The following is a 13,681-nucleotide window of genomic DNA, read 5'->3' as shown; positions in this document are numbered from 1 at the left end:
CTCGGAGGTTGATCCAGTACCATGAGATCCGAAACAAGGCCTAACTCCCCTTCCCTCACAGGAACTATGAAGTACCAGCTGTAGAACCCGGGCTCCCGTAACCAAGGAAGAGCCCACCTTGAGGTTTCCTGTGTTAAGAGAGACTAGACTTCCTGTTCCAAGAACCGACCCTGCTCGGGGCTGGCCGACATGTGAACCACTCTTAGTAGATATTATTTGTATATTAGCTCCACTGTAAGCAGGACCCCCTAGGCTATGTTTTGAAGACCCCTCGGGGTGTCTAAATATGCCATTATGGGGACCAGTCCCTCGAGACTGGCCTCGGCTATAAATTTCCAAATGGTTTCGGTGACCTGAAGCAGCTAACTGGCAGGAACTAACCGAAATATGCTCTCTACAGACCTCCTGAGAGGCGGCGAACTCGACAGGGCCGCAACGTTTTCGGGCAGATACTGCGATTTGTGTTCGCTGGAAGCCGATGTGTCCCGAAGCGCCATCGGCGGCGGGAAGTAAACATCGATTTCCTAAGGGCTGTATAAGGGGGCGAGACTCCTGTACTCGCTCTCCTGGGGGAACGGCCATAAGGGTCTGCGTGTTACGACAAGACCTCTTAGTTGAAGCCATCTTAGCCCGAGAGACAGTCCTCAGACCTGTCTTCGATATAGAGGGCTTCATGCGAGAATGTTTCTTCTGGCCCCAAGCCTTATACGAGGGGGCACGAGAGGAAACCTTCTCAAAATATGAGGAACTGGCGGCTGTCCCATGAGGCTGCCCCCTGGCAGCAACCCCATGAGACCTGGACTGACAACTGGGGATAGCTGATTGTCGCTCTGCCTCCTGAAGCCTCTCGACAACGGTTCTTGCCGCGTCGCCAAAGAGGCCAGAAGGCGAAAGGGGGGCATCGAGAAGGAAAGCCCTGTCTTTTTCCCCGATCCCCAAGCGATTAAGCCATAAATGTCTCTCTGAGACGACTAGTGCTGCCATAGAACGGCCAATAGCACGGGCCGTCTCTTTAATAATACGGAGAGATAAGTCAGCTACTCTACGAAATTCAGTAATACCGTTGAGTATTATAACGCAAATGTCCTAAGAGAGAGGGCAGCAGTAATTACTGTGGTAAACCTGGGCATTGGATGAAAGAGTGTAGGAAAAACAAAAAGAACTTTAAAGACGTTAACAAGGTTCTGTCAGGTCCATTAAGTCAAGAACACACAGACAATAAAAATAAAGAATTTTCATTGAATAGATTGCAAACAAGTTGATGTTCCTGAATTGAAATTTGGCGGTATGGCTCTGTTCAGGGAGTCCTCTGACCTTTCATGAGCACCATGAAATAGCAGAGAGTCAGAGGACAGCAGCAGCAGCATTAGGGAACGCTCACACAGTTTAGGACTGTGAGAGCTAAAATATCCCCCCAAACAAAACCACACCTGGCAATCCTCTGAGATACAGAGGATGATTTTATTTTTACAATTATATGCTTAGTAATCTATGAATATACGGATAATTTGCAATATGTTATAATCAGATGAGTCCTGACCACCCATGAGTTAGTAGAATCAGGGGACAGCAGCAGCAGTATGTTCTGATCAGATGAGTCCCCTGACCATTCATGAATTAGCAGAAGTCAGGGGACAGCAGCAGTATGAGGAGATAGCAGCAGCATATAGAGACAGCATTATCAGCATGAGGGGATGCAGCAGCAGAATAAGGGCTCTCACATTATTTTGACTAGATGAGCTATTCCCCCCAAAACAGAAATTGAGTGTCTCAAACGGTGTCGTCTGAGCCACCCTAATTTAGCAATTTATATTATGGTAAAAATTAATTAATTACTGAAAAGACTATTCAAGACTGCAATAGCTAAAACATGCTGTTACCTAGAATTATCTGACTTTGAACTGTTTTGACAGTCTGCAGTGTAAGCGCTATGAAGAGATGACTAAACCATCTTCTGAGAAACAAGCTAGATGAAGGAATTAAACAACTTTTTACCAGCGTACAGATCAGCAGAAGCAAGCAGCAAGCATGTATGAGCAAACTGAATGTGCTTTAAATAGGGCGCCTTGTTTGAGCTTGGCCATTGAGCAGCGAGGGGAGTTAACGAGCTAATGCAGCTCAGCTGGAGCAGATCAGCTGATGGGACAGTGTTCTTAGCAAACAGCATTAGCAGCGTCTTGACTACCTGGCCTGCCAGAACTGACGCTGACGCTCAATTTACTCAGCTTCTGCTCAGCCTGCTTGTTACTCTGAAGCAGCCCCTCCCCTCCTCATTAAACTCGTGTGGCAACTTGATAAGGTGTGTTAACCATTTGGGCTGTGAGTGCTTAATTTCCCCAGAAACAACAACAAAGATGAAAGACTGATTTTTGTTTAATAGAACAAAAGGAAAGTGACTGTCTCAGCCTTCCTTTGGGGAACCCTGGTTAAGTAGACTCGCAGCCTTAAATGTTATACCTCAGAATATTCCAGTCAGACACCCATCCTCTATTATGATGTCTACTATGACTGATGTTTCACTGGAGAATGGAAATGTGCAAATTTTCTCACACTGTACAGTGTCCACACAACACAGGGACAGAATAGGACACACAGACCAGTGCGGAGCCCATGGAAGAACTGAAGTGCAACAGGCCTCGGGGGCTAACCATGTGGTGAAGATTTCGTCATAGGTTTCCCCCTCAGTAGTTTATCCCCACCTCACTGGTCCATAGTAGAGGATGGATACCCGACCCGAGCCCGACGACCCGCCAGTACCCGACGGCCCGGGCCGGGTTCGGACAGATATTTAGAAATTCTGTTCGGGTTCGGGTCGGGTTCGGTCACATTAGTGTGATAAGGCATTGAACATTTTAAATTTAAAACAGCTTATTATGTAGGTAGCCAATGTGCCTGATGCTTTCACTTGATGCAAACGTTTTTGTGATTAAAATACATGTAAAATATTACCATAACATCTGTCTTCCTGTGTGTGGAAATTTGTTTATGTAGCCGTGACAACGAAACACGTGCATGCGCGCCTGTGTTAAGTGCGCTTGTTTTTCCGTGCGCGCTGATGCACTCATCCTGTTGACATTTCCGAATGCCTTCCTACAGTTGCTTAATAAAAGCGGGATTTCCACACAGACAAACGTAGCCTACATGTGTCATTAGTATTAGAAAAAAAATTGATTTTAACTGTCGGTTTCGGGTCGGGCTCGGACATAAATATCTTTATGCCTGTCGGGCTCGGGTCGGGTTCGGTTACTGCTCTGTCGGACAGAAAAATTCGGCCCGATCCACACTCTAGTCCATAGGTGTCAAATCAATTAAAGGAACTGTATGTAAGATTGTGGCCAAAACTGGTACTGCAATCACTTTCAAATTACTGTAGAGCAGTGTATCCCCTCCCCCTCCCCCCTGACTCAAGGTTGCCAGATAGGCTGCAGGATCCAGCTGACACGTTTGTAGCTGCAGCTGTGGTAACTAGAGCTGAGCTGGCAACCCGGATGCCGAAACACTACTGACTTCGTGATTAGTAGATAGGTGGAGGGTGGAGCATCAGGCCAAAACACAACATGACAACATCAACATCAGTTGAGGGCTGCAACTTCACTTTTTAAATGACAATATCCTGGCCGGACTACTGTTGTCAGTGATATAAGTATTTGAAAATAACATGATTTCTTAATGTCTAGTGACATATCAGGGCTATTTTATGATTAATTGAAATACATTTCTTACATACAGCTCCTTTAAGAATAGGTAAAAAAAAAAAAAACACTATACGATCACCATGTTTACTGTAATATAGTTATATGTAAAAACTATATGGTCACAATGTTTACTTTGATAAGAGTTAGACGTAAAACCACTATACGATAAACAGACTTATGGAAGAATTGCTGGTCTGCCGTTTCTTTGTTTTCTTGTGTTACAGGTATGTGTGTATGCCATGATGTCTTCGCAAGCGGCAACCTGGTGTAAAGCATCACCTAAGATTTCCATGAACAAGCCTCATGAGGGACCAGAACGAGTCATCAGAGCGACTCTACATGGGAAATGGACTCTACAGGAAACAGACTTCACAGCTATTCAGGCGCTATGGACTTTCAAGACTTCCACTCTTATGCTACATGGTTTTCTGTGTAATCATGTAGTTTATACGACATTTTACACCCTGCGTCGTATGTGTCAACAGTTATGGTTTTGAGAAGAACTATGACACTCATGTAAATCAAGGACACAACACAGAATAAGTTATATGTGCCTGTAACTTTTTCAAGTTACAAGAATGAACTTTTAAGTGTCTAAATTTGTATTTTATGAGAGTTTTTAAGAACTCTCAAACGGGGGACTGAAGGATTACAAATTTAAGACTCTATTTCAGATATGCTTCCTTACATAACATCATGGTGAATAATATTGTATTTAGCTTTTAAGGTTAAGATGATGATATCACACGAATGATTCTGCTCAGCAAAGTTGCAATTCCTGTTTTCTCCATTGTCACCTTTTGTTCTGCAAATGGCTTTCGGAGCCCAAATGGTTTTCGGAGCTCCTGGCCCAGACGTTGAATGGTTGGGCTGATTGGATTAGCATATATGCATTTGAATAGTTATGCTGATTGGATTGAGACTGGTAACATGCTGGAGTCTAGGGGGGTTCCTTAACTGGCATACTTCATTTGCATGCTTTGTTTGAATTTGTCTCCACCTCCAGAACTCCTCCTAAAATGCCTATAAGATACCATGTAAAGTTATGTTAGATTAGACTGTTGGAAGAACTGCAGCAACCGCAAAGCGAAGTTCTCAATAAAGAATAACTTCTGTTTGATCGCGATCCCAACGTCTCCTGGTCTTCGATTCTGAGTTTCCTACACGCCCTAGCATAACTAATGGTCATTTTCTGCTACTGGTTCCCTCCCGGAATCTCTTTTATCCAGCCTACAGCCTGGTTTGCCTACCAGGCAGACCATGTGCTCCCCTCAGTGAGGGACACTATGAGTACCCGGCCTCCTGAGTCTGGTTGGACGGTTGTAGGCCTCTCGTGAGGCCTCCCAGTTAGATCAGCCCTTAGGCCTTTTCAGGCCTCCTCAGTGTTTTGAAACACAAACGCTGGGTAGATCCATGGATCAAGCAGAGAAACTCCCCTCGCTAGCAAGGGTTGTAAGCACTATGCTGAGTCATGCTCTCCGGGATACCCCGTCTTTGAGTTCTGGGCCGAGTGGTTCACTGTCAGCTTCGCAGTCCCTCGGGTTGGATGCCTTACCTAAAGGCAAGTGTCCAGAGGCCCTGTCTTCGGACAGACAGGAAGTTGGCCAGGCTGAATTGTCCAATGTAAGTGACGCCAGGTCAAGCCTTCCTGGTGACATTTCAGGTGAGTATGTTCCCCTGAATAGAGATTGGCTGGGGTTCCTTCGGGTTCCCTAGCCACAATCCCTTGAAGGGACCCCTTCTAAATTTGAAGCTGTGGTCCTAGGCCCTTGAGCAGGCCCAGGTAGGCCTTTCATTAAACAAAGTTTATGGAGGTTTTTCTGTGGAACGTACAGATGTCACTGACAGCCCAGTGTGGCCTGAGGGTGAGTGGTTCTGGCATTTCATATGAATTTGCTGGTTTTAACAGTTGTCACTGCCAATACTCCCCTTAGCATCGTGGCGTTGGTATATCCTTCCCCTTAGCGTCAATCGACGCAGTGCGAGTTCCCTTTCGAAAGGGAACATCTAGGTTATGACTGTAACCTCTGTTCCCTGAGAATAGGGAACGAGACACTGTGTCTTTTCGCCGTGCCTCGAGGCCTGCCTACCAAACAGTCCCTTCAGACAAAAAGGTGATTATCATGTTTGCAAGGCGCCCTTATATACTTCCAGGTCGCACGTTAATGATTCATGGGCTGTCGCCGGTCTTAGGATTACCGTGATTTGATTGTGATTTCAGACACCTGTCACGCCTGAGGCGTTTCCCTTAGCGTCAATCGACGCAGTGTCTCGTTCCCTGTTCTCAGGGAACAGAGGTTACAGTCGAAACCTAGACGTTTCTGTGCATGACTCTCTCCATCTACATGCCACTGTTTGAGCCACAAAGGTAAATGTGAAAGAAGAGTCATGTGACAGCACTGAAATAAAAGGTAATGGACCCTTTTGACATTTCCGGGGTTCTCGGAAGCAGAAGTCATCAGAGTTGAGTAAACTTCTAAAGTGGTGAACAAAATACATTCGCTACATTCTACGTTTCCATTTGCTTCAATAGACAAAAATAAAAGCATTTGACTTTCCAAAAGAGACAAAGATGTCAAATTTGCCATCGGTCCTTCATCCATTCTGTTGTAATAGTAACACTTTCGTAGCAACGCGTTGACTGGTTTTCTGTAATTTTATTTGCTGTAATTTAATAAGTTAGGAGAACACAAAGTATATAGTCTTATGTACAACTGCATTTAGTGCTTTACCACAGCTGCTTTGTAGTCTTTGAATTATGTGTGCAACTAGGACATACAGGGTATCTTTCTTTCTATGTTGGAAAATATCTTTAAAAATACACATACATAAAAAATTACTAACTCATGATGAAATATCACAAAATCATTATTTAAAAAAAAAAATCACTCTAACACTGGCTTTCTCTTCCATGATGTGACTCTTTTCATCTACATGTCAGTGTTTGAGACGCCACAATGGTAAATGTAAGTCATCAGGTGACAATATTAAATTAACATTCTGGTGCACATAGTATCCTGGTTCTCCTTGACCTCAGTGCAGCATTTGACACTGTGTGCCACTCTACACTTTTCTCACGATTGTCTGCAATAGGCATCACGGGTGCGGCACTTCAGTGGTTGACCTCGTATCTATGTGATAGACAACAATTTGTTAAGATAGGTAAGAATCGCTCACGCTCTGTGTCTGTTTCTCACGCTGCACGAGCCCTCACACATAATAAAAAATCTGCCCATATCACTCCTATCCTTCATCAACTGCACTGGCTTCCTGTCATAAACTGCATCCATTTCAAACTGTTAGTCAAAGCCTTACATGGCCCGGCACCCAAATACCTTGTTGATTTGGTACAGCCATATGCTCCAACTCGGGCCCTTAGGTCTAGCACTGAAAACCTACTCGTGGTACCCCGGGTCAGACTCTCTACGGTGGGCGGTAGGGCTTTTAGTGTTGTTGGCCCTAAGCTATGGAATAAGCTGCCCCTGAATCTTCGTGCGACCGACAACATCCGGACCTTCAAAAAAAAACTTAAAACTCATATCTTCAAGCTTGCTCAATAAATAAGTATCCTCAACACTGTTTTCTCTGTTCTCCACTTTCTCAGTTCTATTTGCTACATACTTTGTCGTAATTGTATATTTTGATAAATAGTACAATATGTTTTTCTTTGATTCATGTCAATTGTTTGTCTGTTATAAGCAGATGGCCTTTGTATCTGTTTGCTTGCTGTTTGTTTGCTATTTGTATTGCATTGTGAAGCGACCTTGGGTTCTTAAAGGGCGCTATAGAAAATAAACATTATTATTATTATTATTATTAACATGATAAGTTCAGTCACCTCCATTTTTAAAAACTAAAATCAGAATGTGTTTCATTTGAATACATTAGAAAATCACTTTATTTCTGATACTGGTCTTCTGTTTCTTTCCATGCTTGACTCTCTTCATAATACATGCCACTGTCTGAGGAAATGGCAAGGAGAGTCATGTGACAACGTTCAATTGACAAGGTATCCCAACTTCTTTTACATTTTAAGTCAAATGCACTTGACATCAGTCTTGTCCAAACCATGCATATATTATGCCATTTAGTGGAACAACTGTACAAGTACATCTTCAGTTTTTTTATTACATTTATTTAATTTTTATGAGGAAATACAGATTCTTTGTGTGTGATGTTAAAATCACTCAAAATGGACAAACAGTGATAATGTAAATAATGTAGTGAATTCACAGGTTCAGTGTGTGTTTGCTCCAGTGGTCCGTCAATCAGTGTCTGTGTATTTAAATGTAATCTTGTTGTGCGTGTTTTTATTTTGGGCCCTCTGCTTCCGTTCACCTCACTGACGCACAGAGATAAAGCGATACCGGAGCCCCAGGCCTGGCCCAGTAACCGGATGACTCACCCGTCTCTCTCTCTCTCTCTCTCTCCTGTATTAGACGTCATCTTTCTCAGAACTCAGCAGAACTGAGCTCCTGAATGTCTGCACTGCTGTCGCTCTAGTTGGCGTCCTGCCTGAGATTAAAAGTTGTTTCCTAAACATCCCTAAACATTCCTAAACAACTCATTTAGTCTCACCTACAACATCACAGCTGAAAAGACTGCTTTAAATGTACAGTAAATTATAGTGCTTGATTTCACTTGAAAAATGTGTCAAATCAGGGGCAATATATCTCAGTAACAACAAAATGTGTCAAATTTCAATTACAAAAAATGCTTGTTTTCTATTTGAATAATGTATTTAAATGTAATTTATTCTTGTGATCAAAACTGAATTTTCAGCATCATTACTCTAGTCTTCAGTGTCACATGATCCTTCAGAAATCATTCTAATATGATGATTTGCTGCTCAAGAAACATTTCTGATTATTTTAAATGTTGAAAACATTTGTGCTGCTTTATATTTTTGTGGAAGCCATGATACCATTCAAATGTTTGGGTTAATGAAGATTAATAAATTAGAAATTAATACTTTTATTCAGCAAGGACACATTAAATCCATCAATAGTGACAGTAAAGATATTTATAATGTTACACAATTTATATTTCAAATAAATGCTGTTCTTTTAAATCTTCTATTCATCAAAGAATCCTGGAAAAAATGTAGGCTATCATAGTTTCCAAAAAAAAATATGAAGCAGCACAACTGTTTTCAGCTGTTCAACACACACACACACACACACACACACACACACACACACACACACACACACACACACACACACACACACACACACACACACACACACACACACACACACACACACACACACACACACACACACACACACACACACACACACACACACACACACACACACACACACACTGTGAGTCTGTGTGAATGTGTGTCAGTGTGTGTGATGGTCATTATTGTAACCTACATGTGAGGTCACTGCTTGATCCCTGTGTGTGTCTGTGTCTGGTAGGTAGTTGTTAAAGAAACATTCTGACATCTGACATTTATGTACACTACAGTTCAAATGTTTGCAGTCAAACAATTTTTAAGAAATGATAACACTGTATTTTGATGGTCCACTTTAGACATCCTACTATCTATAAGTAACTGTGATAATGTAAGTAAGTAAGTAAGTAAGTAATAAGTAAATGTCAACTTATTCTACTAACCCAACAGTCTATACTAATACTCTAATGAGAGTTAGGCTAGTTGACATGCAGTTGCAGTTACTTATAGTTAGTACAATTTCTAAAGTGGACCATCGAAGTAAAGTATTACCAAAGAAAAGTATACTTTCATTCAGCAAGGTTGCATTAAAGGGCCCCTATTATGGATTTTTGAAAATAACCTTTCATGTAGTGTGTAACATAGATCTAAGTGAATGAAAACATCCTGCAAAGTTTTAAATCTGAAAGTGCACCGTATATAAAGTTATTGTCTTTCAAAAGTAAGAGTCGACTCTGAGTCAATTAAATGAATCGTTTTTCAAACGAGTCATAAGCCGTTTCGTTGTGACGTCAAGACGAAACATTAGCGTATTGCCCGCCCACTTATTGCGCGCACAGACACCAGGGAAAACTTGAACTTGAACTTTAAATCTGCAGCTAATTCCTGTGGATACTGGATAGCATCATGTCGAGAAGACGCTGTGCCTTTGAAGGTAAAGCAAGATTTTTTCACTGCTCAAGGACGAGCATGTGAAGAATCGGTGGTTAAAATTCATCTTTACCATGATATCACAGCAGTATAATCCTAAACTTTTGCTGTGTTCCCTTTATTTTACTGAATACTGCTTCTCAAATCTCAGAGTTCAATGCAGGATTCGCAAACTGCTTTCTCTTGAAAGATGGTGTTCAAAATACTTCGTTTTGAGTTTTATATTGTGTAGGTCTCCTGCTAACTGGCTAACTCACATTATTAATACTTCTGCGAATCAGTTGTGGACCACTATTACCTAACTGTCTATTAATGCAGATTGTCTGTCGTTCGCACTACTTTGAGGAAAGATTAAGCATGGAGCAAGATTTGTTTTACCAACGTTTATGTTTCATCAGTCATTCACGCTAGAGCTTGGCTAATGTATTGTCCTAATAAACCGTCAAAGTGAAATATTAGCACTTTTATTGATACAGTATATTAGAAAAATACTCTGTAAATAAATTAGTACAAGTAAAATAATCGGTTTGTTGATGGACATGCACTTGTTCATGCTAATGGTGAGGAATTACAGTTGCAACATCTCAAAGTGAGTAGTGTATCACTGAAACGTCCTGCTAAAGTTGTCCTTGCGATGGAGGTTCGGGTTGAATGAATAGTTCTTCCAATGTTTCATCATCGGACTCGCGCTCGCATTGATATGGTAAAATAGACGTTATTGTTCGTTACTGTGTTTAGTTTACGGTGTAGGAAGCCTCAGGACAAGCAGAACTGACGTCCTCATGGCAATGGGCATGTAGACCAATCACAATAGACGGAGCTGTCTGGCCAACCAGAGCGGAGTAGCTCGCGGAAAGGAGGGATTTAGAGAGATTGATTCATCTCACGAGTCGTTTGAGAATCCCTTATATACTTCACAGAAATAAATTACACTTTAAAATATATTCAAATAGAAAACAGTTATTTTATATTGTAAAAATATTTCACAATTTTACTGTACTTTTTACCAAATAAAATGCAGCCTTGCTGAGCATAAGAGACTTCGGTAACACTTTATAATAACTGCACGCTATTAATCATCAGTTAAGCATTAGTAAACAGTTAATTAATCATTTATAAAGCATTAATAGACATTAATAAGCAGTTTATAAATACAGCTATACATGCTTTATTCTTAATTTAAGGGCATATCTATAATTTGATTAATAATTGTATTTTGATCAATATATCATTTCTAAATGAAGTACTGCATTATTAACAAACCAGTTATTTAGGAGTTGTCAGTGGTTAAATAATGCTATACTTCATTTAGAAATGATAAATTGATCATTAATAAATACAATTATTAAACACATTATAGATATGCTTATAAATCAAGAATAAAGCATTTATAGCTGTATTTATAAACTGCTTATTAATGTCTATTAATGCTTTATAAATTATGAATTAACTGTTTATTAATGCTTAACTAATGATTAGTAGCGTGCAGTTATTATAAAGTTACCGAGACGTCTTAAAAAAATAATATCAACTGCAAAATTCTAAATATATATATATATATATATATATATATATATATAAAATACATAATACACATTGTAGAACAAACAGAGATCATTTATACACTGCGCAAATGTTACATTTATGGTAAAACCTGTGTTTGTCATCACCAAAAGATCCTTAAATGATAAAATTATTAAATGAAATGTTAATTTACCAAATTACTTGAACTACACAAATCTGTGTAATACCTTAAAATACATGGACAACCACCAGAATAATACAATAACTCAAATGAAATGTCACAGTGTTAATAATAATAATAAAATAACATATACAGTTATTTACAGTAAAAATATGTGTATGGACTTGCTACTCTCAAAATAAGTTGAGTTAGGTAACTTGTACTTAACAAAGTTAAATATGATGTTAATATTAATATTTTGTATTATGTTTGTTTTCTCCAACTAAAAATATTACAGATGTTTAACCTGTTTTACTGTGTAACTAATGGAGTGTCCCTTTCAATGAATACTAATGAATTAAATGAAATAAATACAAGTTGTTGGTTACACTTTATTTTACAGTACGTGTACTAACAGTGTACTTGCAGTGTACTTACCCAAGAAAGTACTGTAATATAAGGTAACTACATGGGTTAAGGTTAGGTTTAGGAGGAGATTCACGGTTAGTATTAGTTATTTCCCAGTTATTGCGATTACTATAATAAGTACATAGTATGTACATGGGGAACAGGACTGTAAAATAAAGTGCTGCTTTAAGTATGACGCAAACTCTGAATCAACATGCACCAATGCTATATTTTCTAAATGTCATAATCATTTGTTATCAAACAAGTATTCATTACTTCAATGAGCTCATTGTATCTGCATTAAATTATTACATTCTTTAAATTAATAAATTTTTAGCTAACTGTGACTTTGTATATGTACATTTCTGAAATACTTAGACATTTAGCTCTGATAACAGAACACTCGAAATTGTAATGTGGACTCATGCACTTTCTGTAAAGCTGCTTTGAAATGATGTATTGTGAAAAGCGCTATACAAATAAACGTGAATTGAATTGAAAGTATCTCTTGGACAGGTGAGCTGACCTTTGACCTCTGGCTGTGTGCCGAGCAGATTTCTTTATTCCTGGAAACTGCGGAGCTGACACACATACAGCAACAGACAAGTGAACTGACCTGAATGTAGAGCAATGTGATGACGATACTTATCTTATGTCATAATTTCATGTTATTCGAATGTACATTTTGTCTACTGGGGTAGCTACTCTGTTTCTGAGAGTTTTCAGTTGCTAATATTAGGTTACACTTTATTTTGATAGTCCGCTCTAGACATTCTACTAATTATAAGTAACTTTTGCGTACAAGGTCGACATGAAACAGAAGTAGCGATAGTCTTTTCTTCCCTATTGTGATGTACATCCAAGTGAAGCGGCATCTCAAACAAGAACAAATGTAGTTGATTGGATGGTTGTGGATTGCTATTGGTGGATCTCATGTGAGTGACAGGTTGCCCCGCCCTCATCATCAGAGAAGAGATGAGGTGTCGCTACAAGAGGGAGGGGAAGTTATTTTAATTAAAAATCAGATTAATAAAAAAAAAGGTGCACAGATAAATAATTTACAATAAATACTGCAATATTCCACTAATTATTTTTATGAAGTGATTTCCCACATTGCTGCGCTAGTTTCATATCTCTCGTATCATCCTGTCTTCGCAGATAATTAGACAACTCTCAAATCAATATCTCATGGTTCTAATTCTGTCTTTCTTTCTTTCTTGTTTTGTTCAGTCACAGTTACATTTCTGTTCTTTTAAACAGATAGACAATTAGGCATCATACTTTTATCTAACTTTGTAAAGTAAACCAGTTTTTATCCTTCAACATGCTTGTTATAGACACAGAATGAAGGAGGTGATTATGAATGATCACAGGACAGTGTGCTTTGCCATATTTTATTTAATGCTCAATGATCTTCCGAACTGTCAGTTACATTGTTAGACCGATGGTAATTAACGAGTCGCTGCTTTGAGCCAAAGTCCGAGCCGATCACCTTTCTCTCAGTCTTTCTGCTTTGTGCATAAGCATAGCCTATATTCCCCCTGACCTCAATACGTGTCCATCTGTCTCTCTGGCTGCTGTGCTGGATTTCTCTCAGACTTTAATCAGGCTGGTTATCTTGTTAAGACCTATGACAGCTTGTGGCTCAACATGGCCTCCTATTGTTGTGAGGAGTTTCCTGCGCGTACACATGCAAATGAACAAAGAGAAGTAAAACACTTTCAAAACTTTGCTGAAAAACCTGTTGCACACAATCTACTACCTTCCTTCTGACATCTG

Source organism: Rutilus rutilus (assembly GCF_951802725.1).
Source record: "Rutilus rutilus genome assembly, chromosome: 17".
NCBI classification, from domain to species: domain Eukaryota; kingdom Metazoa; phylum Chordata; class Actinopteri; order Cypriniformes; family Leuciscidae; genus Rutilus; species Rutilus rutilus.
This window is presented reverse-complemented; position numbering follows the sequence as displayed.